We start from the raw sequence: 26,241 nt of genomic DNA on the forward strand, positions 1-26,241 counted from the left end.
AGCATAGCACAACATATAAAGTTGTTGAGTCACTATGTTGTACACCAGAAAGTAATGTAACATTGTGTGTCAACTATACTCAAATTAAAAAGAAATTTAAATGTATTGTTAGAATAAGCCATATGCGATAGCAGATATTCAACCATTTTTGCCCAGCCCAAACAACAATTTCCCAAGATTCAACTAATATATATCGGTAGAATCAAGGCTGGAAGTACCCACAGCAAAATACTAACTGTGGCTCTGTTTGGGGGGTGAGTACTGGGTGCTGTTTTCTTTTTGGTCATCTGTATTTTTTTGAGTGGTTTCATTTAAATTGTAGTTAACATCCAGTGCAATTTGGTTTCAGGAGTAGAATTCAGTGCTTCACTTAAATACAACACCCAGTACTCATCACAAGGCCATCTCTGTTTTTTTAAGTCTATTTATTTATTTTGAGAGAGAGAGAAAGAGAGAGTAGGGGAGGGTCAGAGAGAGAGAGAGAGAGAGAGAGAGATACAGAGAATCCCAAGCAGTCTGCTGTTAGTGCAGAGCCTAATGCAGGGCTAGAACCCACAAACCATGAGATCATGACCTGAGCCGAAATCAAGAGTCACTTAACGGACTGAGCCACCAGGTATCCGAAGGTCATCTGTATTTTTAAAATCTTCGTACATTGAACATGTACTTCTTACTGTAGTACGAAGGAGAAACCAAAAGGAAACTCTTTTTCTCCTTTTTATAAACATATGAACAATGCTGACTAGGTGAGGAAACTGAGCTGGGAAGGGAGAAGGGCCTAGTTGAGACCTGGAGCCAGACCCACATTAGCCTGGGATTTGGCCTTGTGGCCTGTGGCCCAGGTCAAGTTCACACAGGTTCTGGGCAAGGCGAAAGGAGGTTGAGGCCAAGAGCTGAGGCTTTTATATTGGGTGGCTGGCTACAGAGCTGGGTTCATGCTTCGGATCGGCTTGCCCAGAGCCTTGTTAATCATTGCCTTTTGTTCCCCATAGGTACTGTTGGCCTCAGTCCTTCTCAGGCAAAGGATCAAGGGCAAGTGTGGGAGAGGCAGCCCAGGCCGGCAGTCTCATACACACAGAGTCCACTACCCAGATGGCTGCCTTTCCCTTCAAACTGAAGCATCTCTGGGGGAACAGGGGTGGGGTCTTAGCTCGGAGGACATGGCAGAGCTGGAATTTGACCCTGGTCTGTCTGTTCCAACCACTGTATTGTATAGCTGCCTCCATTTCATTGATGGACACCTGGCTTCATTTGAAAAGAAATTTGAGACAGCTTAAAAAATGTCTGCAATCTAATACAATAGAAATAGAGAAGCAGGCCTAGAGAAAGCACAAACAACAGTAGAAAATCAAAACAAAGCAAAGAAATGTATGAATATGCAGAACATCAGGGATACCGTTGACAGGAGGGGTTGTCTCATAGGCTCTGAATTGCCAGGCTGCCAAAGTGAAAAGGGAAAGCCAATTGTCCTTATAATTCTCATTACCAGTGAGAACTTCTTTAGAGGAAACATAGCTGTCAAAGAATTCTAAAAGGCATTTATAAATGCTGTTTGATGATACTGGCAACTGTTAGCACTTGACATCTCCCAGTTGCCATTAAAGCTGCCTTTGAGTTTTGATGTCAGTGATGGGGAAGAATTATATCTGTAGCTGTGTCTGTCTCTGTCTGTGTTTGCATCTATGTCACTCTCTGTATCTGTATCTTTATCTGTACCTGTATATGTGTGTCTGTTTGTACCTGTATCTGAGCTCTATCAGTATCTGGGTCTCTATGAGTACTTCTAAATGTGTCTCTACTTGTATTTCTTTCTGTGTCTCAGTCTGTACCTGTATCTCTGTTTCTATCTTACATATCTATGTCTTTATAAATATCAGTGTCTGTATCTCTATCTGTACCTGTATCTGTATCTGTAAGATACTTGTATCTAATACTTACCTGGCAGGGGAGATACTGTGATCATGAAGGTGGTTTTCCCAGGGTGAGGCTTATTCATTGCACTTCAGATGTGCTGACCCCTGTGATGTCCCCAAGTGTGGGAAACTCGACTGCATCATTTGTGGGAGTGGGGGACTGGGTTCATGCTTAAAGAAAAAAAAAGGTACTTGTATCTACATCTAATAAGTACCTGTATCTGTGTCTCTATCTGTACCTGTGTCTGAATCTCTATATGTACCTGTATATATGACTCTATTTGTATCTGAATCTGTGTTTCTATTTGTACCCACGTGTGTATGCAGTATCTTTGTCTATATCTGAGCCACTCTATGGATTTCTCTCTACACCTGTATTTGGGTCTCCTAAGTATTGGTATCTTTGTCTCTATCTTTACTTGTATCTGTCCCTCTATTTGTAACTGTATCTGGGTCTGTATCTGTATAGGAATCAGTGTTTCTTATTGTACATATATCTATGTCTCAGTGTGTACCTGTATTCTTTCTCTATCTGCACCTATGTCTGTGTGTCCATCTGTACCTATAATTGGGTCTCCATCTTTAATTGTATTGTGTCTTTGTCACTGTATCTGAGTCTCTATCTGTATTTGAGTTTATCCTTACTTCTGTCTGAACTATATATGTACTTGTATCTATGTCATTAACATATCTGGATCTGTGTTTCTATCTGTACTTGTATCTGTACAGAGAGAGGTACCTGTATCCCTGTTTCAATCTGTACCTGTATCTGGGTCCTTATAAATACCTGCATATGTGTACTTTCATTTGGCTCTCCACTGGACAAGTATCAGTGTTTCTGTGTCTCTATATCCAACAGTATCTGTGTCCCTATCTGTACTGGTATTTGTCTCTATTTGTAATGTAACTTTGCATCTGTATCGATTTCTGTAACAATACCTGTGTCTTTATTTGTATCAGTATCTTTCTCCTATAAGTAATTGTATCTTGGTCTCTATCTGTAATGGTAAATAAGTCTCTCTACTTGTACTACTGTCTTTGTTTCTACCTGCACCTGTATCTGCGTCGCTATCTGTACCTGTGTCTGGATCTGTCTGTATACATGAAGCTATGTCTTTATCTGTACCTGTATTTGTGTTTGTACATGGATTTGTGTCCCTATGTGAAACTGAATCTATTTGACAGACTTATCCATGTCTTTATCTGTGCTTCAAACTGTATCTTTAACTGGTACTTGGTCTCTCTCTATTCATGAATCTATGTCTCTACCCGTACCTGTATCTGGGTTTCTATCTGCACCCAAATAATCTGTATCTATGTATGTACCTGTATCTATGTCTCTGTATGTGTATCGGTTTCTATATCATACCTGTATCTACCTCTCTGGTCATACCTGTAGCAGGGTTTCTACCTGTACCTGTATCTGTATATGTGTGTCTAATTGTATCTGTGTCTGTCTTTTTAACTACCTCTATCTGTGCCCATAAGTACCTATGTCTTTCCATTTATATCAGTGACTGTTTCTCTATTTGTACTTGTATTTGTGTCTGTATTTGTATTCACATCTGTATCTGTAATTGTATGTGTGTAACTATGTCTCTGTCTATGCCTGTATCTGTGCTTCTCTCCATACTTCAGTATGTCTCCATGTGCACTTGTTTCTCAGTCACTGTGTCTATCTGTACCAGTTTTAGTATCTCTACAAGTACCAGTATCTGGTTTTCAGTAGGTGTGTGGGTCTCCATCTGTATCTGTAGGTGGGTCTCTATCTATACTAGTATCTGTGTCTCTAACTGTATCTGTCAATGGGTATCTATTTGTACCTGTATCTGGTTGTCTATCTGTTCACTAACCTGCATTTCTATAAGAACCAGTATCTGTGTCTTCCTAGGTACCTGGGTCAATATCTATCTTTTCCTAAATTTGTGTCTCCATCTGTACCTGTATCTGTGTCTCTCTTTTCCTGTATTGAGGTCTCTTGTTTCTGTATCTGCATCTCCATCTGTTCCTGTAGCTGGGTCTCTATCAGCCTGTACCAGTATCTTCATCTGTCCTTGTATTTGTGCCTCTATCTGCAAATTTGTACCTTTCCCTGTACTGTACCCTCATCTGTGTCTCTATCCATAATGCTTTCTGGATCTTTATCTCTACCTACATCTGGGCTTTTGTATCTATACTTTTTCTCTGTCTGTGCCCCTATCTGGGTCTCTGTACCTCTATGTGTGTCTACATCTGTACCTGTTACTGGCTCTGTCTTTACCTGTATCTGTGTCTCTATCTATCCCTGTACTATTCTATTTGTTCCTATATTTTTGGGTCTTTATGTACTTGAATCTTGACTCTCTCTATACCTCTACCTATGTCTCAACCCGAATCCGTTTCTATGCATTTATCTGTACTGGTATCTGATCTCATTCTGTACATTTTTTTGTCTCTACTTATCCCTGTATCTGGGTCACTATCTCTATCTGTATTTACATGTGACTATATCTGAATCTATATCTCTATCTGGAAATGTATCTCGATCTAGATCTGTCCTTGTGTCTATCTCTACCTGTATCTGTATTTTTGCCTTTCTGTATATCTGTACCTCTATCTGTCAGTGTCTGTGTTACTGTATTTTTACCTATTTCTAGTTCTCTGTGCATATTTGTATCAGTGTCTCTAATCATACATATGGATATATGTGTCCGGTCTCTATTTGAATCTTTATCTGTGTCTCTATCTGGACCTATGTACAGATGTCTACCTGTTCCTGAATCTGTGTCTCTATATGTAATTCTTTCTAGGGCTCTCTTTCTTCATACCTGTATCTGGTTATGTATCTCTACCTGTTCCTCAGTGTCTATGTTTATCTGTATGGATCTTAACTGGTCTCCATTGTGATCTGTGTTTCTATCTTTATCTGTATCTGTGTCTCTCTACATTGTATCTGTATCTCTATCTGCACCTGTATCTTTGTCTCTATCTCCATATCCACTCCTATCTGTGTCTCCATCTGTACCTGTATCTACCTGTATACAAGTACCTTTGTCTGTGTCTGTATTTGTACCTGCATGTGTGTCTCTATCTGTTCCTATAGCTGGGTGTCTATCTGTACCTCTCTCTCTCCTGTATGTGTGTCCCTATATATACCTGTATCTGTTTGTCTATCTATACCTGTATCTGTGTCTCTGTTTGTCCCTGTGTCTGGGTCTATATCTGTGTCAAGGGACATTGAAGATGCTCTGAGACTTGCAGGAAGGATTATAAAATCTGCCTGCTAGCTCTGCTGCTAGATCCACCATTGTTTTGTATTATATTAGTTTCCTGAGACTTCTGTAAGAAATTACCACAAGGTGGGGGGCTTAAACAAGTGAAATTTATTGTCCTAATGTTCTGATGGTTAAAATCTGAGGTCAATATTCTGGCAGGGATAATTCCTTCTGAGGGCTGGAAGGGAGAATCTGTTCCACGTCTCTCCCCTAGCTTCTGGTGGTTTGCTGGAAATCTTTGCAATTCCTTTGCTTGTACAATCATCGCTCTGATGTCTGCCTTCATTGTCACATGGTGTTCTTCCTGTGTGCATGCCACTGTGTCCAAATTTTCCCTTTTTATAAGGACACCAGTCACACTGAGTTAGGGCCCACCCTAATGACCTCATCTTAACTAATGACATCCGCATTAACCTTATTTCCAAATAAAGTCACATTCTGGAGTCTGCTGGTTGGGAATTCATATGAATTTTTTTGGAACACAATTCAATCACATAACAATCATTTTTTTCCTTCATTTCACTGCTAAGCCCATACCTTTACAAACTCGTGACTCCATCCTTTAGTATGGCTCTTCTCTGGGCTCTCATTTGGGCTTGGGACAGCTAGTTGAGAAGGCCACTGTCATCATTTGGGGAATGTAGCTCCAGGCAACCCAGAAGACAGGCTAGTGCAAGGGTCTAGGGGAAGAGTGGATCTGTGCACAGAGGTGCTCCATCATGGGGACCTGGAACTGACACCTGGGAGTAGAATCAGTCAGTTGGATTGGGTGATGCTGCAGTAAGAAACAACTGCAAAATCTCAGGGGAAAATCGCAACAAAGATTTATTTCTCACTTAGTCACTTATGCCGATTGCAGCTCAGTTGATGGTTAGCTCCATATCATTCTCAGAGCTCAGGCTGAGGGAGGCTCTGACTTCGTGATTCCAGTAACACTGAAGCAGAAAAAAAGGAAACATGGCCTATTATATACTGTTTTTTCTGTTTCTGCTCAGAAGTGAAACACCACCCTTGTGTTCATAAACCATCAGCTGGAGCAGGTCACTTGGTCGCACCTAATCTCAAGGGATCAGGGAAATTCAATTCTATCATATGCCTACAAAAAGAATAGGAAATATTTGCAAAAAAGCAGGCCTTTGAAGCCTGGGAAGGGCTTCTGCCTCTCTCTGCCCCACATTGCTCTTCCGAGGGTAACCATATGTCCTGGTTAGCCAAGGCAATTTCTACATACTCCTCCAGCCTAAATATTAGTAGTGCTCTTTCAGTCTTTAAAGAGTCCCTGTTTGGACAAAGAGTCTATGATTCTACTCCTCTTTGGTGGCAAGAGATAAAAACAGTCTGTGTACAGGGAGGTAGATGCTATTAGAAAGGGAGACACCCTGGTAGACCATATGCTAAACTGATAAAGTCACTTCTGGTTACATGTTACTTTTTGTGTTTCTTTATGTTTTATTACCCTGTAGCACTCAAGTGAATCTTTAGATATCTAACATGGTCTCAGTTGTGTCCTGGGGTGAGGAAAAGGGCATGTGTTGGCAATGGTGACAAGCGAGGGACTTCCATGGTAGGCAAATTATCAGGGTGAGTGTAATGGGCCTGCGTTGTTCTCTCCTACCCCGAAGTCTTCTAGCAATGACCATGGAGGTTCTGGGGTTTGTGAGATGGCACTTTCTCAAACATAGCTTCACTGGTGACACCCATTTCTCCTCCATTTGCTTTTTCCAGCCTAGTGAGGAAGCCACTTCCAGCCCAGAGCTGATATCTCAGTACAGAGAAGCAAGGGTGGGCAAGAAGCCCCTTACCATCTTGAACCAGGAAAGAAAATGGGGAATCCCCTGTGGAAGCCAGGGGAGCCAGCCCAACCTCTTGGTCACTAGGAGGTTGTCTTTTTTCTCCCCATCACATCTTCCTGCCTCAGGGCCTTTGTACTTATTCTTTCCTCTCCCTGAAATGCCCTCTCTCTATTCCCTCATATCTGGCTCCTCATACTTCTGGATTTGGCTAAAATGTTCCCTCCGTAGAGACACTACCTGTTATTATCCTATGTCAGTAGATTATCCTTTTCTTCCATTGTCTGTCATGGCACTCCATTCATGAAATTGTCACAGTATTTGACTATTTCTTCAGTTTTGTTTCCATTTTAGACTATAAATTCCATAAAAGTAGAAACTATACTTGTATCCTGCAGCCTAGCAGAATGCTTGGTGCTTAGTAGGCCCTCAGCATATATTTGAAAAATAAAAAAATGAATGATTAAATAGATGAGTGATTGTATGCATTTGAGCTCAGTTTCTAAGGATATGCACACTTTCTGGCCTTGAGCAACAGTGTAGGAAGATGAGAAACACCCTGAAAAATCAAACTTGAATTGTAGTTCAGAATGGCCATTCCTAGCAGGTCAGACACGCAAAACTGAAAATGATCTGGAGGTCAGAGTAGAACTCAATAAATATACAGAAACATTATTGGAATATATCAAAGGGTACTCTTTATCTGAGAAGGGCAGCAGGCCCTTTGGAGTATTTATTGATATTGGTCACACAGAAATGCCGTTTGTGTGACTCCATTTGGTGTGTGCATGTGCATACCCACACAGACACACGCAGAGACGAGACTGTTTGCAGGTGGCTTTGTGGCTACCTGCATGTAGAAAATATGCAGACACTCAGTGCAGGGATGATTAGCCCCATTTTTCAAAAAAGGAAACTAAGGCTCAAACATGTTAAGTTCATTGTCTAAGATTGCACTGCAAATAGGTAGAGCAGGCAGGCTGATCGCAACCTCCCGCTTACCCACTGCTGGACTCTCATTAGGTGGAGGGTGGGGAGTGGAGCCCAAGGTTTGTGCTTGAGCAGTGCTCTTGTTGGTGATGCAGATATAAGTGTACCTGCTTTGTTATCAACCGTGGGAGGGTCCGAATCTCTGTGCTGCATGGTGAGTGAGAGTACTTACATTGAAAAAGTTCCCCCGATAATTCAGAGACTTTCCTCCTTTCAAGAGGGCTTCCTCCAAACCATTTATGCCCTGAGAACTGCTACATTAGAAGATATGTGGAAAACAAGTTATCAAGGAACTGACTTTCATTTGATAAGTTCACTATAAAAACCACTGAACATGTTCCCAACTAGAGGCCAGTGATACCTACATATCTCAAACTCGCGTGATCACTGAGAATTAAGAAGCTTCAGAGTGGCTGTGAGGCTTGTGAGTGTCTCAAGTGGCTCCTGAATGATAAAAGGAAAAGGAAGTTCTGTTTGGTGGAATGTTGATATTCTGCATACTTGGTATGCACCAGTCTTCTGGAACAAGATCATGGAGGTCTGGGGATTCACATCAATTCTGTTTGGCAGACACATGTATTAACCAGAATATACCATCTTATCTCCCAGGCCACTGCAGAGATTTTATTGAAAATACATTCACTGTCTTTCTCAAACGTTTCTCATGTGTGGGCCACTCACAAAGGACTCTAGGCTTGAATTCTATCCATCGCACGAAGGGCTTGCCCACTTCGAAAAGGGTTACCTCAAAAAGGAGTTAAAAGCAAAGACTTCTGTTTACTCTAAAACCTGTTTAATGAATGGGTTTTACATATGTGTGTGAGCCAAGGAACCAGGCTGCAGGGCCCTCTGCCTGCACCACATTCCTCAAATGCTCACACTTGTAAAATAAAAAAAAAGTTTGTTTCTGATTGACTTTTGAGGGTCTGTAAAATAAATTACATGGAAAAACCTATAACCTTAAAGTACCCAAAAGTGCAAGGTGGAAAACTCACAAGTCAAACTCCTGTGCACTGTTTCCTAGAGGTTCTTCAGAATAATAACCCCCCATGGTCATGATTCACTTTCACATTCAGCTTAGGTGGCACTTCCCATTCCCATATGGGTTAGTCATTCATCCATTTATTCATTCAATAAATATTTATTGAGTATCCACTACATGCCAGGCACTGATCAAGGTGCTGGGTAAACAGACAAGCCAGATAAAAACAGACAAAATTTCCTGCCCTCACAGAGCTGACATTCTGGTTGGGGGATAGTGACAATACAGAAGATAAAGGATTGTATTCCATAGTACATCAGTACGTGCTATGGATAAAAATAAAGCATAAAAAAGGCCAGCAGGTGCCAGATAGTGGAGATGGTGCTGAAATTTGGCACTGAATGCGTGTGCCATTTGGCTGAGAGGAGTATGTCCCAGGCAGGGAGGACAGCATGTGCAAACACTGTAAGGAGAAGGCAGCTTGGTGTGTGTGAGGAACAGCAAGGAGGCCCATGGGCCTGGAATGGGGTGAGTGAAGGTAGAGTTGAAAAGAATGAGATCACAGAGCAATTCCCTCCATTGTACCATGGAAATGTTCTCTCAGGATCAATACTTGGACAAGGGAAGGGCAGGAAGCAGCATGGAGCAGAGGGACAAGTTGAGCTGAGGTGAAGTCATGACACGGACACCCCCAACCTGGTGGGGAACTTTGGAGTTATCTTTCTGAATGGTGGAGGAGAGACTGTCATTATTCCCCTCCCTAACATCTACCAGTCACTGGATGAGGCTGCCCTTCAGAAGGGCTGTGACCTGGGGCTACGTTGCTCTAGGTACCTGTGGGCAATTCCTGCAAAAGCTGATACTTGATGGAGCAGTCAAGGAAGTTGACACTTGAGAAGCAGCATTCCCAGCAGCTAGAAAACAAGTGCTTTAGTCCTGAACGGCGATTTGGGTGGTGCACCACAGCAGCACCAACTTAGCTATCGCCAAGGACTTACTATAAGCCACACACTCGGCTAAGAACTTTATAAGAATTATCTCATTTATTCCTCACACCAAACCTGTGAATTATGTGTTATTCTTAGCTTCATTTTTATGGAAGATACCCAGAGAGATTGAGTAGCCTGTTCAAGGTCCTCCACTTATGTCGCTAGGTGGACTTTCCAATGCAGATGTCCAACCCTAAAGCATGGGCTCCTGACCACTGGATCTACTTCCCTTGTTCTGGACTCAACAGAGGTGTGGAGTCATATCAAGTGGGTGACTACTCTCCCCATCTTCCTGGCCCATTCTCTCTGTTCTGTCCTGATGCTGTCGAATTTCTGGGCCCCGATGCAGGGTCCCTAGTACCTCTGGGTGCAGCTCTTCTCTACAGAGTCAGCCCCTGCTCCAGTCTGTTTGGGTGCCTTGGAAACTTGCCCAGCCATAGATCTCTGATGAGAGGGCTTATGACACTGAAGATATCAGGAGTGAACAGAGCCTCAGATATCTGGCCCAATTCTGTTTTCATAGGGTGCAAATTTGAAGTCTGGGACTGGCCCAAAGTTGAAAGCTAGGAGTGACAGGGTGGAAGCAGATGGAGTTGAATCCTCTCAAAATCATATGTTGATGTTCTGACCCCCAATATCTCAAAATGTGACTGTATTTGGAGACAAGGTCTTTAAAGAAGTAATTAAGATAAAATTAGGCTGTTAGGGTGGGCCCTAATCCAATATGACTGGTGTCTTTATAACACAAGGACATTAGGACACAGATATGTACAGAGAGAAGACTATGTGACTTTGAGATCAGACTTCTAGCCTCCAGAATATGAGAAAATAGATGTTTGTTGTTTAAGTTGTCCAGTCTATGGAATTTTGTTATGGCAGCCCAGGAAAACTCATACATCAGGCCTGCCGACTGGCAGGCCCATGCACTTACCTCAGCACTATTCATTATGGCTCTGCATTGCTCATTGAAACTTAGCTTGGTGTAGGGCCAGGAGCACTAGCCTTGGAGTCAAAAACTCTGAGGCCTTTCTTCTCTTCTAACCAGTGATGTAAACTTCTATGTCCCCATCTGGAAACAGAAAGAAATGAAGAACACTTCCTTCCTAAGGGCTCATGCAGTGTCTAGGCACTGTGTCGACACTTTCAAGTGCCTGGTGAGAACGTTGGAGGATCCAAGGAAAGAGAGGCTTTTGTCATCATAATCCTAAGCACTTAATCAGAGCATCTTGTAACACAAAAGGAACCTGGACTGTAATGAATGGTACCACATGCCTAACCCATTTCCAGAAAAAATAGAAAAACACACATGAGAGGCACGTCATGGGCCTGGATCACTGTCCTGGGCAACTGGCCACACTCTTCAGTTGCCAGGTGCAACTATGCCAGATTGGCACAGAGGAACCTGAGGGTAAATAGGCCTTGTGCTAGGCAGTGGTGTCTGGAATAGCCTGACTCATTCCCCAGCTGCCTTCATGAGATTGGTGCACCTCCACCCCCAGCAATGAGAGGAGAGAGAGACAGAGAGAGAGAGAGAGAGAGAGAACTAAAGAATAAGAAGAAGAAAAGTGGAGGAGGAGGGGAGAAGGAAGAGGAGGGGAACAGAGAGACAAAAAAAGAGAAGAGAAGAAGAAGAGAGTGTGAGCAAACTGTCTATGCCTCTGTGCCTCTGGAGGTTAGGGGCATAGCCATGTAGCACCACTCCTGGGGCTCAAGCAGAGTAAGAATTTTAGCCCCTCTAAGCCGCATGGAATGGGCAGGGATGTTATATAATAATTATTATACTAACAATAACATTACCAGTTATTAAGGGGAGGCAGTACATCACCAAAACCCACTATTTTTTCCCTTAGAGTTGCAGAGCCCACGTATCTGTATTGTCACTTCATCCTGAAGTTTGAGGTTCACAGTGGGAGTAAGGTGGGACAGTAGCTCACTCTACCTAAACCCTCAAGTGGTTGGACTGGAAGCTAGCAGATTCATCCCTCTCTGGGAGATAGCTGTACAGTGATGGAAGCCTTCTACTTATATGGTATTCCCATCTCAGTCTCAGAACACTTGGAAAATCCAGTTAGTTACTATAGGTGTCTCAAAAACCAGTAGAGTTCGCTGATCTTGAAAGGTATTTCGCCTCTGGCTAGGGGCAAGTCTTGATAAATTCTCCTAGTTGCACAACAGAACTCTGAGAATTTACCTTGCTAGGAGTCAGAGCCCAGGGTGTCTTCCTCATAGCTACAGTTGAATTAGCATTAACACCATTTTACTAACTGTAATGGATATATGCTTTTTTAAGTTGACACCTTCATTTGAACCAAATTATAATAAAGTGTCAAAATTCATGCAGAAAAAGGATAGAAAATGCAACAAGAAATAGAAACACATTTGGAGTCAAGAAATTTATCTCTCTTGGCACATAGCAGAACAAATAGACAAAAGATAAACAAATATATAGAAGATCTAAACAATATGATAAAATCTATCTGCATTTATCATCTTTTGCTAGGTTATGCTGTGGTAAGAAACAACCTCCAAGGACCAGTGGTTTGCAACAGCAAACATTTATTTCTTGATCACATTACATGTTGGTTGGTGTAGGCTTTGGTTCTGCTCCATCTGAAATCCAGTGAAGGAGGAGCCCCTCTCCAGGATGTGTCGGCTTTGCTCCAGAGGGAAAAGAACAATGGCGCAGCCAGTGATGGCTCTTAAAGTTTCTGGTCCTTGTGGCCTCAGACTGCTTCCTTCAGGTCCTTGTGGCCTCAGACCACTTCCATTCATATTTCCCTGACCAAAGTAAGTCATATGGCCAAGCCTAAGGTCACTGAGATGATGGGAAGTATATTCCATTCACAGGATGGCACCACAAGTCACATGCTAGTGGGCAGGGATAGTGTAGTTTTTTTACATGGACAGCAGCAGAAAGTTGGGAACAATATTATAATCTATCACAATATCTGGTTGATATATATCATATTCTATACTGTGTAATCATAAAATTCAGGTTGTCAGTACCCCTCCATACTCACAAGAATAGAACATATATTGGGCCTTAAAGAAAACATCAGTGTATTCTAAAATGTAGAAAGAGAATGTTGCTTTCAAATCCTCCAAATGAGAACAATTAGAGAAGCTAGAAAAGCATTAAGATACCCTGCCTGAGAACATCACAAAGCTACCAAGGCAGAAAGAATTTATAGGGCCAGGGTCTGGAAGAGAAGGGAAGCCCAGGGAGCAGTGCCTGGAATTTGGCTTTTTTTCTTTCAAGGGGAAAGTGCCAATTCTAGAAAGCCACAGCGGAGAGGATGAGAAGTTGTGCAGATTCAGGGTGTCGGGGGACAAAATTAGAGTCCAGGACCCACTAAAGAAGAGACTTGGTAACTCCTTCCCACCCCCCACCCCAGGTTTTGAGCTGGGATCCTGAAGGAATCTTACATTCTAAGAATAAGCATTAGCCAGAACTATATTAGCCCTAAAAAGGACAGAACGTCAGTTTAAAGTCATCTGAATCCCTAATTGGATTAATCTAATTTATTCCTAGGCTAGTTATCTGCTCGAAACAAAACTACAGTGTAATATATCATTAACTGCAGCTTCACAATATCATGGTATCTTTTAAATTTTTTATAAACAGTATTTGGCACTTAGTAAAAGAATAACTAGTGATGCAAGAAGTCAAGATTTAGCTCAAAACCTAAAGGAAAAATGGACAATTGAAACCAACTCTTTATTCCTAGTTTTCTTAGAGTTTCTTTTTAAAAATCATGAACAGCTACTGGATTTTGTTGAATGTGTTTTCTGCATCAATTTATATGGTCATATGATTTTTCTTCTTTAGTTTGCTGATGTGGTGGCTTACATTAATTGAGTCGGAATGTTGAACCAGCCTTGCATACCTGGAATAAATCCTGCTTGGTCATGGTATATAATATTTTTATATATTGATTTATATATATATATTTTATATATTGATATATTTTATGTATTATATATATTTATATATATTTATATATATAATATTTTATATATTTAAAATTTTATAAAAATATTTAATGTTTTTATATATTGTTTGATTTTATTTGCTAATAGTTTTGTGGATTTTTGCATCTATGTTCATGAGAGATACTGACCTGTAGATTTCCTTTATTGTCATGTCTTTGTCTGGCTTTGGTATTAGTGTAATTCTGGCCTTGTAGAATGAGTCAGAAGTATTCCCTCTGCTTCTAGTTTCTGGAAGAGACTGTGGAGTATTGTAATCATTTTTCCTTAAATGTTTGGTACAGTTCACCGGTTAAATCATCTGGGCCTCATGCTTTCTGTTTTGGAAGATTTATAATTATTGATTCAATTTCCTTTATACAGGCCTCCTCATATATATTTCTTCTTGCATGAATTTGGTAGTTTGTATCTTTCAAGAATTGATCTATTTCATCTACGTTATCATATGTATGGGCATAAAGTTGTTTTTGGTGTTCAATATCCTAGAGTCCATGGGATTAATAATGATGGATATTCTCTCATTTCTGAGCTTAGTAATTTGTACCTTTTCTCTTTTTTTCTTGGTTATCCTGCCTAAAGTTTTATCAATTTTATTGATCTTCTCTAGGAATTAGCTTTGGGTTTCGTTGATTTTTTTTCACTTGTTTTCTTGTTTTCAATTTCATTGATTTCTGCTTCAATTTTTATTATTTCTTTTCTTCCTCATTCCTTTAGGCTTAAATTGCTCTTCTTTTTCTATTTTCCTAACATAGAAGCTTAGATGATTGATTTTAGATCTTTCTTCTTTTCTAATGTATGCATTCAATGCTATAAAATTCCCTCTAAGCATTGTTTTTGCTGCATCCTACAGACTTTGATAAATGTATTTTCATTTTCATTTAGTTAAAATTATTTTTAGATTTATTTTAGCCTCCTCCTTTGACCCATGTGTTGTTTATAAGCATGCTGTTTAATCTCCAAATATTTGGCAGTTTTTAAACTACCTTTCTGTTTCTGATTTCTAATTTAATTCCACTGTGGTATGGGAACATACTTTATATGATTTCTTCTTTAAAATCACAAGGTGTATTTTATGGTCCACAATGTGGTTTATATTGGTGAATGTTCCATGTGAGCTTGAGAAATTTGTGTATTCTGTGGTTGTTTGGATGGAGTATTTTTTTTAAGTTTATGTATTTATTTTGAGAGAGAGAGAGAGGGAGAGGGCAAGAGAGACAGAACGCACTGGGGGGAGGCAGAGAGAGAGAGAGAGGGAGAGAATCCCAAGCAGCATCTGCACCATCAGCACAGAGCCCGATGCGGGGCTTGATCCCATGAACCATGAGATCATGACCTGAGCAGAAATTAAGAGTCTGATGCTTAACCGATTGAGCCACCTAGGTGCCCTGGATGGAGTATTTTATTTTCATGCCATATTATCTTTAATTAAGTAAAAGACATTTCCAATCACCTTACCTACAGATTATTTTACCTACTACTCTGTTTGGCAGCCAGTCTCTTCAGCAATAGTGAGGTAGATACCTTTTCCTCAGGGAAGAGAAATCCATGTTTTTTTGTTTTTGTTTTTGTTTGGTTTGGTTTTGTTTTTGTCTTTGTCGATAACAAAAATGGAGAGCTGGGTGGGAAAGCTGTTGCCTTTGGCATCTTTCACACGAACCACATCAAAAGAGCCAGGATGTCTCACTCTGTTGGTGAGCACGCCAATTTTTCCCAAATTAGCACTTCTCACCATACAGTCTCCAAATTGATCTGAATGGTGTCATTCACCTTAATCAGAGTAGCAGATGGTGTGAGCATCGTGAGTCACCAGATGAGGGATTCCTTTTGTGCCCACAAAGATCTTTCTCACTTTGTACAACTTGTATGTGGCCTCCTCAGGTATAATATGATGGACAGCAAAGCAATCCTTAGTGTCATAGATCACACAGAAATTCTCTCTGGTCTTGTCAGTGCTGATGACATCCATCAACACGGCAGAGTAGGTTATATCCGTTCAGACCTTGCTATTAATCTCAATGGACCACTGTGTGCAGATTGCCTTTACTTTACCTCCTGTTAGAGCATACTTAAGTCTGTTACTTAGAAAAAGGATGGGGGAAAGACATTCTCTCAGCTTGTGAGTATTGGTGTATGGACCAGGAGCAAACACTTTGTTTAGTTTATGTAGAATCCAATGCTTTGCAGCTGCTACACACTTCAGATGCTTCTTAGGATCATAAGCCAAGTCTGCACTAGGTACTGCATGGAGTATTTTAAACATGTCTATTAGATCAAATTGATTGATAGTGCTGTTCAGGTCATCTATAGTTCTACTGATTTCCTGCCTGCAGGATCCATCAATTACTGACAGAGGGGGGTTGATGTCTCTAACTATAATTATGGATTTGTGTATTTATTTTTTCAGTTCTATTAATTTTGGCCTTATGAAACAGAGCTGTCCTTATTTACAGATGGCATAATTTTCTATGTAGAAATCCTCAGGGAATTTATTTATGTATTTATGTATTTATTTATTATTAGTGTATTTTTATTTTTTTAATTTTTAAAAATATAATTTATTGTCAAATTGGCTTATATACAACACCCAGTGCTTATTCCAACAAGTGCCCTCCTCAATGCCCATCACCCGTTTTCCCCCTCCCCCACCCTCCTTTTCACCTTCAGTTTGTTCTCTGTATTTAAGAGTCTCTTATGGTTTGCCTCCCTCCTTCTCTGTATCTATTTTTTTCCACCTCCCTTCCCCCATGGTTTTCTGTTAAGTTTCTCAAGATCTACATATGAGTGAAAACATATGATATCTGTCTTCTGACTGACTTATTTCACTCAGCATAATACCTTCCAGCTTCATCGACATTGCTGCTAATAGCATGATTTCATTCTTTCTCATTGCCAAGTAGTATTCCATTGTATATATAACTCACATCTTCTTTATCCATTCATCAGTTGATGGACATTTAGGCTCTTTCCATAATTTGACTACTGTTGAAAGTGCTGCTATAAACATTGGGGTACATGTGCCCCTATGCATCAGCACTTCTGTATCCCTTGGGTGAATTCCTAGTAGTGCTATTGCTGGGTCGTAGGGTAGTTCTATTTTTAATTTTGTGAGGAACTCCACACTGTTTTCCAGAGTGGCTGCACCAATTTGCATTCCCATCTACAGTGCAAGACAGTTCCTGTTTCTCCACATCCTCTCCAGCATCTGTTGTTTCCTGAATTGTTAATTTAAGCCACTCTGACTGGTGTGAGGTGGTATCTCAGTGTGGCTTTGATTTGTATTTTCCTGATGATGAATGACGTTGAGCATCATTTCATGTGTCTGTTGACCATCTGTATGTCTTCTTTGGAAAAGTGTCTATTCATGTCTTCTGCCCATTTCTTCACTGGATTATTTGTTTTTCAGGTGTTGGGTTTAGTAAGTTCTTTATCAATTTTGGATAGTAACCCTTTATCCAATATGTCATTTGAAATATCTTTTCCTATTCCATCAGTTGCCTTTTAGTTTTGTTGATTGTTTCCTTTGCAGTGCAGAAGATTTTTCATCTTGATGAGGTCCCAATAGTTTATTTTTGCTTTTAATTCCCTTGGCTTTGGAGATGTGTCAAATAAGAAATTGCTGCGGCTGAGGTCAAAGAGGTTGTTGCCTGCTTTCTCCTCTAGGGTTTTGATGGTTTCCTGTCTCACATTTAGGTCTTTCATCCATTTTGAGTTTATTTTTGTGTATGGTGTAAGAAAGTGGTATAGTTTAAAAAAAAACTCTTAGGACTAATAAGTGAGTTCAACAATGTTGCAGGATACAAGATCAACATACAAACATCAATTGCATTTCTATATACTAGCAAGTAACATGTGGAAATGAAAAATTAAAAATTACACTACTATTTAAAATTTCACAGGATGTCTGGGTGGCCAGTCAGTTGAGCGTCTGACTCTTGATTTCAACTCAGGTTGTGATCCCAGGATCATGAGATTGAGCCCCACATCGGGTTCCATGCTGAGTGTGGAGCCTGCTTGGGACTCTCTCTCTCTGCCCCTCTCCCCTGTATATATATATATATATACCCATATATATATATATATATATATACTCCCATGTATATACACACACACACACACACATATATATATATATACATATATATACACATATACATACAATTTCGCCAAATATGAAATACTTATTAGGTGCCTTCAAGGAGATTTCAGGGTAGCCATGTATTGTTCTATGCTATGGCCCAGCACACACACAAAATTATCTTGACCTATCAGATCCTCTAAGGAACTTATAGATGGGAACTTTTGGAGGATAAGATACTGAGCAGTGGGAGCAGAAGTTGAAAGATTATTAGGTCCGTAGAGATAAGACAAGCCATGGAATGAGATATGGAGGCTGGTTATCAGGGAACATGAACCACAGGACTATAGATGCCATGAATAGAGAAGAAGTGGACAGTTGAGGGTGAAGAAGCCAGTTTGTGACAGTAGCTATAAGCAAACAATGCAGAGAAGCTGTGCCACCTTGGTGTCCTGAGTGAAGATCCACTCAGAATTCTGGGTTTCCATGTATGTGCATTGCCAATTCAGGTGACAGGTAATGGAAAACCCAACTCAAACTAGCTTGTGTACAAAAAGACATTTATTGGCTCACTAGACTGGGAAGTCCAGGGGTTGAGCTGGCCTTAGGGGCTCAATATTTCTATTTCTCTTTGCCTCTACTTTCTTCTCTTCCATCTCTTCGTTTTATTCTCAAATTTTGACTTCATTCTTTAGACAATTTGTTTCTTCTGTAGACAGTGACTAATGACTAAAGTTAGTTGGTTCTTACAGTTTGTGATGCTTGGAGCGATAGAGCTTCTCTCAACATGTACTTTTTTGGGAAGACTCTCATTGATCCAGGCTCAGTCATGTGTTCATCCCAGACCAATTCCTCTGGCTAGGGGGGTGGATTACCCTCACTGGCTAGTCGGAGATTTGATTGACAGCCCCCTTTCTCTAAGACCATATTAATTAAGGAAGAGTAGTTCCTGAAAGGATAAACTGAGTGTTCTTAGATGATGGAAGAAGGGTTATGGCCCTATCAAAACATACACGTTCACTGCATGACGTCCCTTCTCCCCCACTGGAGGAAACTGGGAGAAATCTCTTTCTGGAACCAGGAGGCCCACCCTAGAGCAAGTGCTGCTTGTCATTTCCCTCCTTTGATTTTGGTTCTCTTGATGTTTAGGGAAATTCTGTGTAGCATGCTAAGTGGAAATGGCAAAAAGATTTGAGTCTTGAACTTGAAAAAGGTGGGCACATCCTTGCGGTCCAGGGAAGTCCTGAACTTTGTCTCTTTCTATTGATTCTGAGAACAGACAAGGAAAGAGTTGAATTAGTTTTTAACTGCTCAAACTCCAGTAGGCTTCCCCAGCTACCAGTTCAGCTTTAATCTCCCACTAGTTTTGCCTGTGTCCCCTTTTGAACTTGACACATAATGCCATCTCTGAGCCATAACTTAAGGTCCTCTTGAAAAGGACTCTGGTTTTCCAATTCTCTATCCTGTTTGACAGTGTCCTGGAACATCCTCCTGTTCCTGGACCTACCAGATCTGGGGCTGAGGGCATGGAGCTTCTGAAATCTCTCACCCATAGATTTGTTTGGATTCTGTGGACAGAAGGGGACGTGTGGGCTTCCTGGAAGAGCCAGGTATTTTGGCACTGTGCTTGAGGAGGCAAAACCATGTGCTGGGGCATGGAATGAGTTCCAGAAAGTGCACCTTGTTAGTGATGAGTGGAGAAGAGGCCACTGGGAGACAAAAGGATGGAGAGCTGCCAGATGCCATGGGGGAGATTCTTATCTTTCCTCAGGGAGAGGGGGCCTCAGATCTACATGGGGGTCTCTGTGCTGCCCTGTGGGTTCCTGCTGGCTACTGTAACCATGCCCTTTGTCCTACCTGGTCACTGTGTTGCTACCATCTGCTGCTGAAGGGCTACCTAATGAAATTTGGGAGATGGACCATGAAGTGGTCATCATGCCACCTCAGCCCCATTTTGGGTCTTTCTTGCTGGTGCTGAAGATCTTCCCCCAAGTACTAGTGTATGGGAAGCCCCATGGCACTGTGATTTCAGGAGAATGAATTTGCATACCCTTAAGAAAGTGAAAACATTGCCAGCTAAAACGTGAAATACCACTGATTGTAAGATGCATCTCAACTTCAGAGATGAAAAAGAGGCATCTCAGAATTGTTAAAATATGGTATTTTATAAGTAGATGGTTAAGAGCTCAGATACTAGAGCCAGGATGCTTGAGTTTGAATCCCAGCTCTGCCATGTACAAGCTATGGGGGTCTTGGGCCAGTCACTTTTACCATCACTGTGCTTTAGTTTCCATGATTGTGTAATGGAGACAGACCTACTTCCTAGAGTTGTTGTGAGGACTGAATATGTGTGTAAAAACATTTCAGTAGCGCCTGACGCATAGTAAGCACTATGTCTTTGCTATTTTTATTAACAAATATTATATCCATTACATACATAAGTAGAGGATAAATAATGACCTTTGCCACCATCCCAAGCACCTTGCTGCCACTCCTCTCGCCAGGTAAGCAGGGCTCTTGCCAGCGCTCCACAAATTTCTTGGCAGCTCTCACCAAGAACAGGTTTCTTGCTGCCCAGCTGCCAATTTGGGGCTTTCAGGCATAAGAGGGACCATAAGCCAATCTGGGCATGTCTGAGGCCAGTCATTTCCAACCAGACCTCTCATCACTGCAATCCTCAGGCAGTTCAGGGCAAACAAACCCCTTCCCCACCCAATATCCCCATCCCAGTATTGTTAGGAGCATTCTCGCCCTGCTTCTGCCCAGCTAGTACCCCATCCCACCAAGCTCTTCCCAAAGGCCCTTTAAAACTCCCATTCCACCGCAAACAAATGCCACCACCTCCTCAATATCTTCCCAGAAGTCTTTCTTCATCCCCTTGCAGCCTTAACTGGAAAAGGCCTCACCCCATTAGGGAGCCACGTCCTCCACCGCCTCCCATCTTGGGGAAAGAGGGAACGGATTCTTCTGGTTCTTTGCTGTTGGGTCTAGACTAGAGGATGATTCTTCTGCTTCAGAGCTGACCCTTCTATGAGCTTCAAACTATCAAGCTGAACATTTTGTCTTAAAAATAAAGAGGTTTTAATTATGTAATTAATACTCAATAAACCCACCTTTTAAAAATGCCATCCTTTACAGATAGGGCAGCTTCCTGGACTCAGCCCCATCTCTGGCTGCTCTCTGGTGAATCACAGTTATCTGGTTGGTGCATCTATCTCCTGAATTTTTCCTCTATAATAACCCATCTACAGAAACATAGGGTTTTGGGGTGTGTGTTTGGAAAAGAACTACAAATGGCATCCTACTATAAACATCATTCTGTAACTTGCTTTCTTCACCTATCTGTTCTGGCAATCTTTCCATGTAGAATTGTACTTCTTTCTTTTAAGTTGCTGCATTGTAGCTTATTTTGGAAATACCACAGCATTTTTGTAACCATTCCTCCAACATGAACATTTATGTTGTTTTCATTTTTCCTTATTATAAAAAAAAATGCAGCAATAAACAGCTTCCTATGGGTTGGTTAACACACAAGGGAGAATATTTCTTCATTCCTAATATTTTGAAAAGAATAATGCCTGTATGGTTTTTATAAAGTAGGTAATGCATATTATAAAATTGAAGTAATTTAAGATTTACAATGAAGAGACAAATAAATCACCAAGAATTTCATTACCTAGAGAAGAAAAAAAATACAGTTAACATCTGGTGAACAGCATCCCAAACATCTCTTTTGTTTCCATGATTGTGGAATATACACATCCAGTTAGAAGACCGCAAACTATCTAGAAATAATTTTATAACACCGGGATCATACCAGTCATGTTAGTTTCAATGAAAAGTATGAAACTTGGTTTTATTTGAATATAAATGATAAAAAAGAAACTAATCTGAACATAAAGGAACTGAAGGACTTGATGTTACTGCTTCTCTCCTTAAGGTCTACTAGTAGAGTGAAGTGATTGGAAGCTTCTTTTTTTCTTCCCCTCCACTTCTCTCCCCTTCTATCTCCTGTCTCTTTTCCCTGCCTCCTCTCTTTCTCCCTTCCCTTCCCTTCCTTTTAAAAATCTATGCAGCCACTGTCAACAGAGGATGAGACCTCTGTTTTCTTGTTCGCCCACATCCTGATTTTTGTTGATTATATTGGCTTTACTTTGTCAATTGCTATAATGCATTCTAGTCATTTAGTAGAGATTCTATAGTAAAGTCCCAGTTTTAGATTTTAATGGGTTCATTGCTCATAGCCCTCTATTTCTGAATTTGGACCTATCCCTTCGTTGGCAGGATGTTTCTCTTTGGGTATGTTTTTCAAGAAGAGTTAATGAATATTCAATTCCCTGAGTCTTTCCTGACTGTGGATAGCGTTTATATTTGAAGAATAAATTGGCTGGGTGTAATATTCTGGAGACATACTTTCTTTCCTTCAGAACTTTGTAGAACATTGCTCCACTGTCTTTTGGCACTGATAGTTTCTATGGAGAAGTACAGGGAAGTCTGGTTTTTATTCCCTTTGCTGATTTACTCTTTCTGCTTGACTATCTCAAGAACTGTTTTTATACTAGAAGTTAAATAATTTAATCAGGACATACCTCCAAGTTAATGATTCTATATTCATTTTTCTTTATATGTGGTATGCTTTTATGATCTGCTGATTCAGTTCTTGCTCTATTTTGAGGAAATTTGCTCACAATAAACCTCTAAATATTTTTCTATTTTATTTGTTGTGTTTTCTCTGAGCCCCATTCATCCACTCAGTCAACAAATATTTATTAAGGGCCTACCAAGTGCCAGGCATTGTGCCAGACAAAAATCCATGTCTTCTTGCAGTTGACATTTGAGGGGGATGAAGGAAACAGGAAATTAAAAAAACCTGTACAGTATTAGACAGTGTCAAATACACCTGTACTGTATTAGACGGTTACAAATGCTATATAAATCAAAGAATTTGTGGGGCTAGAATTGTTATTTTATTTTTTTATTATCAAAAAAATTTTAATGTTTATTTATTATTGAGAGAAAGAGAGCGCAAGCAGGGGAGGGGCAGAGAGAGGGAAACACAGAATCTGAAGCAGGTTCCAGGCTCTGAGCTGTCAGCACAGAGCCCAATGTGGGGCTCAAACTCATGGACCGTGAGATCATGACCTGAGCAGAAGTCAGACGCTTAACCAACTGGGCCACCTAGGCACCCCTTGTGGGGCTAGAATTGTAAATAAGGTGGTCAGGGAAGGCCTCATGCAGAACGTGACATTTGAGAATGGCTCCAGCTTCTCTTGATTTCCCTGATCAATAATAGACTGTCCCTCTGTCACTCTCTCTGTATATATTTATTATGTATATTATATATAGAATACTATATATATATATACACATACAAAAAGAGATTGTAGATAGAGATATACACACAGAGAGATTATATTGATATATATGTGTGTGTATATATATATATATATACATACATACATATATATATAGAGAGAGAGACAGAGAGAGAGAGAGAGTCCAAGAAAGACACAGAGAGAGATTATATGTATTTCTTTTGCCTGTGAAATACCTGCTCATGTCCTTTACCTGTTTTCGTTGCAATGCTTATCCATTTGTTAATGATTTGTAGTTCTTTGCCTTGGATATTGTATTGTTTATATGTGTGACAAAACTCTTCTCCTGATCTGGGACTTGTCTTTTCATTTTGATTAGAATGTCTGTTAATGAATAGATCTTTCTAATTTATCAATTTTTTCTCAGTGCCTTTTGGGTCTTGTTTAAGAAATTCCTCCCTACCTCAATGTCAGAAAACTATTGTCCACTAAAAGTTTTTATGTTTTACTTTTGACATTTAAGCAGTTGATCCACCTGGGGTTAATTGTACGTGGTGTGAGGTGGAGGAAAACATCTGGTGACCTTGGGCAGGTAGGGACGGTGAAGGAGGACTTTCAAGTTTTTAAAAATGTTTTATCAAATGCATTGATATATGAATGCAATTACAAAGCAGCACTCTCAGTATATTGAAACACAGCTGGCCTCAGCCCCTTCCCATTCCTGAGTGTCACCCTCCAGAGATCAGATTTGTTGTCATTGGTATGAACCCCCTACATTTAAAACAATGTTCTTGTGCTAATATTTCTTGATTTTTCAATTTTACACATTATTTATTAAGGCCCTACCATTTACGATGAGGAGTTGTCTCTCTTACACTAGTGCTGTTGCCCTAAACTCTCTCTTCCTCCTGTTTCAATATAGTTCTATCATAATGTTGGGTGAAGAAAATGTTCAGTGTTTACATTATTATGACTATGTAGACATTACCCACAGCTGAGCCACCAAGTGAAATATGATTCCCTTTTCTTTCCTATTATAAGCCTTTTGATTTTTCCTGAAGTCAATACTTGCTTCATTTAGTCCACTTGCTTTTGCTTTCTCTACACCTACAATGAAGTTTTCGTCAAGATTTTCTAACCAGAGATGTAAAATTTCTCTTAATACAGCCAAGCACAAAAGGTTTGGTTCCTTATTATTATTATTATTTATTATTATTATTATTATTATTATTATTTTGCCTTTGGAGATCCCTTTCCCATAATGACTTCTTCATTGTCCTGCTCCAATTTGGACTTATTTTTCTTTAGACATGTTGCCCAGCTCTCATCCTGGAAGTTCTCTTCTCCTTCCTCTTTCTCTCCCATTTTCCTAGATCCCATATTACCCTCTTTTTATGTCTTAATTCTTACTCTTGGAGGGGGGACATCCTCTAGTATCTTACCGAGAAAGGGTGCATGAGTTACATTTTTGGTGGGATCATATGTTTCAAAATAGCTTTATTCTCCCCTCACATGGGATTGATACTTTGCTAAATTTAGAATTATAAGTTGGAAATTATTTTCTCTAAAATTTTTAAGGCATGCCTTTATTGTCTTCTAGCTTCCACTATTGTAGTTGGTAAGTCTTCTACCATTCTGATTACCAATCTTTTGACCCACTTTTCCTTTCCTGAAGCTTTTAGGATCTCCTCCTTACCCACAGTATTCTGAACTTTCGTGATACTGTAGATTCCATGTGGATATTGTTTTCATTTATTTTGATGCGTACTTGTTGGGGCCCTTTCGATCTCATGCCCTCATGAAGACTCATGTCTTTTAGTTTTGAGAAATTTTATTGTATCATTTATTTAAAATTTTTATCTCCATTTAGTCTGTTCTCTTTTATTGGAACTCTTATTGCATGTTAGACCTCTTAGATTGATACTTTAATGTTAAAAAGTATTTTCTCAGGGGTGCCTGGGTGGTTCAGTGGGTTAAGCATCCTACTTCGGTTCAGGTCATGATGTCACAGTTCGTGAGTTCAAGCCCTGAGTGGGGCTCTGTGCTGACAGCTCACAGCCTGGAGTCTCCTTTGAAGTCTGTGTCTTCTCTCTCTGCCCATGCCCTGCTTGCGTGCTCTGTCTCAAAAATAAATAAATAAATATTAATTTTTTTTTATTCTCTCATTGTGTGTGTGTATGTGTGTGTGTGTAGGTTTGTTACTTGGTAATCTTGGCTTCCAGAGTTCTATGGACTGGGGGAGGGAGAGACTTACCCTCTCATCCTTCCCAGTGCCTGGTGTTCCCCATTTCCCAGAGATTAAATCTCCTATCGCCTGACTAGAGGTGTAAAAGCTGCCTGAGATAGAAATCCTTCTAAGATTTTTAATTGCTTCTATTATTTATTTATTATTTATTCAAACATAATTAACATACAGTGTTATATTAATTTCAGGTGTACAGTATAATGATTCAACAATTCTATACATTACTTAGTGCTCATCACAACAAATACACTCTTTTTTTCAATATTTATTTATTTTTGGGAGAGTGCAAGTAGGGGAGGGGCAGAAAGGGAGGGACAGAAGATCCCCAGGAGGTTCTGCACTGAGGGGCTGACAGGCTGACAGCAGCAAGCCTGATGTGGGGCTCAAACTCATGAGCCAACTCACTTAGGAACCAACTCACGAACCTTCAGCTTATGACCTGAACTGAAGTCATATACTCAACCAACTGAGCCACCCAGGTGCCCCAACAAGTGCACTCTTAATCCCTATCACCTATTTCATGCATCCCCCCCAACCTCCCCTCTCGTAACCATATATATATATATATATATATATATATATACACACCCATGCGATAGACTTTCATTTTTACTTCTTTTTGAACTTTATAAAAAGAGGATCATACTATATATGTAATCTTCTTGGGCTTGCCTCTTTTTGTTCAACATCATTACTGA

General features: G+C 40.3%; 1 non-coding gene and 1 pseudogene across 1 annotated transcript; one reads left to right on the forward strand and one right to left on the reverse strand.

The window, feature by feature from the left end:
* Nucleotides 1-1,930: 1,930 nt before the first annotated feature.
* Nucleotides 1,931-2,090, forward strand: LOC122478153. The gene has a single exon (XR_006295901.1). It is a non-coding gene; the product is annotated as a U1 spliceosomal RNA (small nuclear RNA).
* Nucleotides 2,091-15,375: 13,285 nt separating this feature from the next.
* LOC122477174 lies at nucleotides 15,376-16,168 on the reverse strand (annotated as a pseudogene).
* Between the last annotated feature and the right edge of the window lie 10,073 nt (nucleotides 16,169-26,241).

Source organism: Prionailurus bengalensis, chromosome X (genome assembly GCF_016509475.1).
Source record: "Prionailurus bengalensis isolate Pbe53 chromosome X, Fcat_Pben_1.1_paternal_pri, whole genome shotgun sequence".
Taxonomy (NCBI): domain Eukaryota; kingdom Metazoa; phylum Chordata; class Mammalia; order Carnivora; family Felidae; genus Prionailurus; species Prionailurus bengalensis.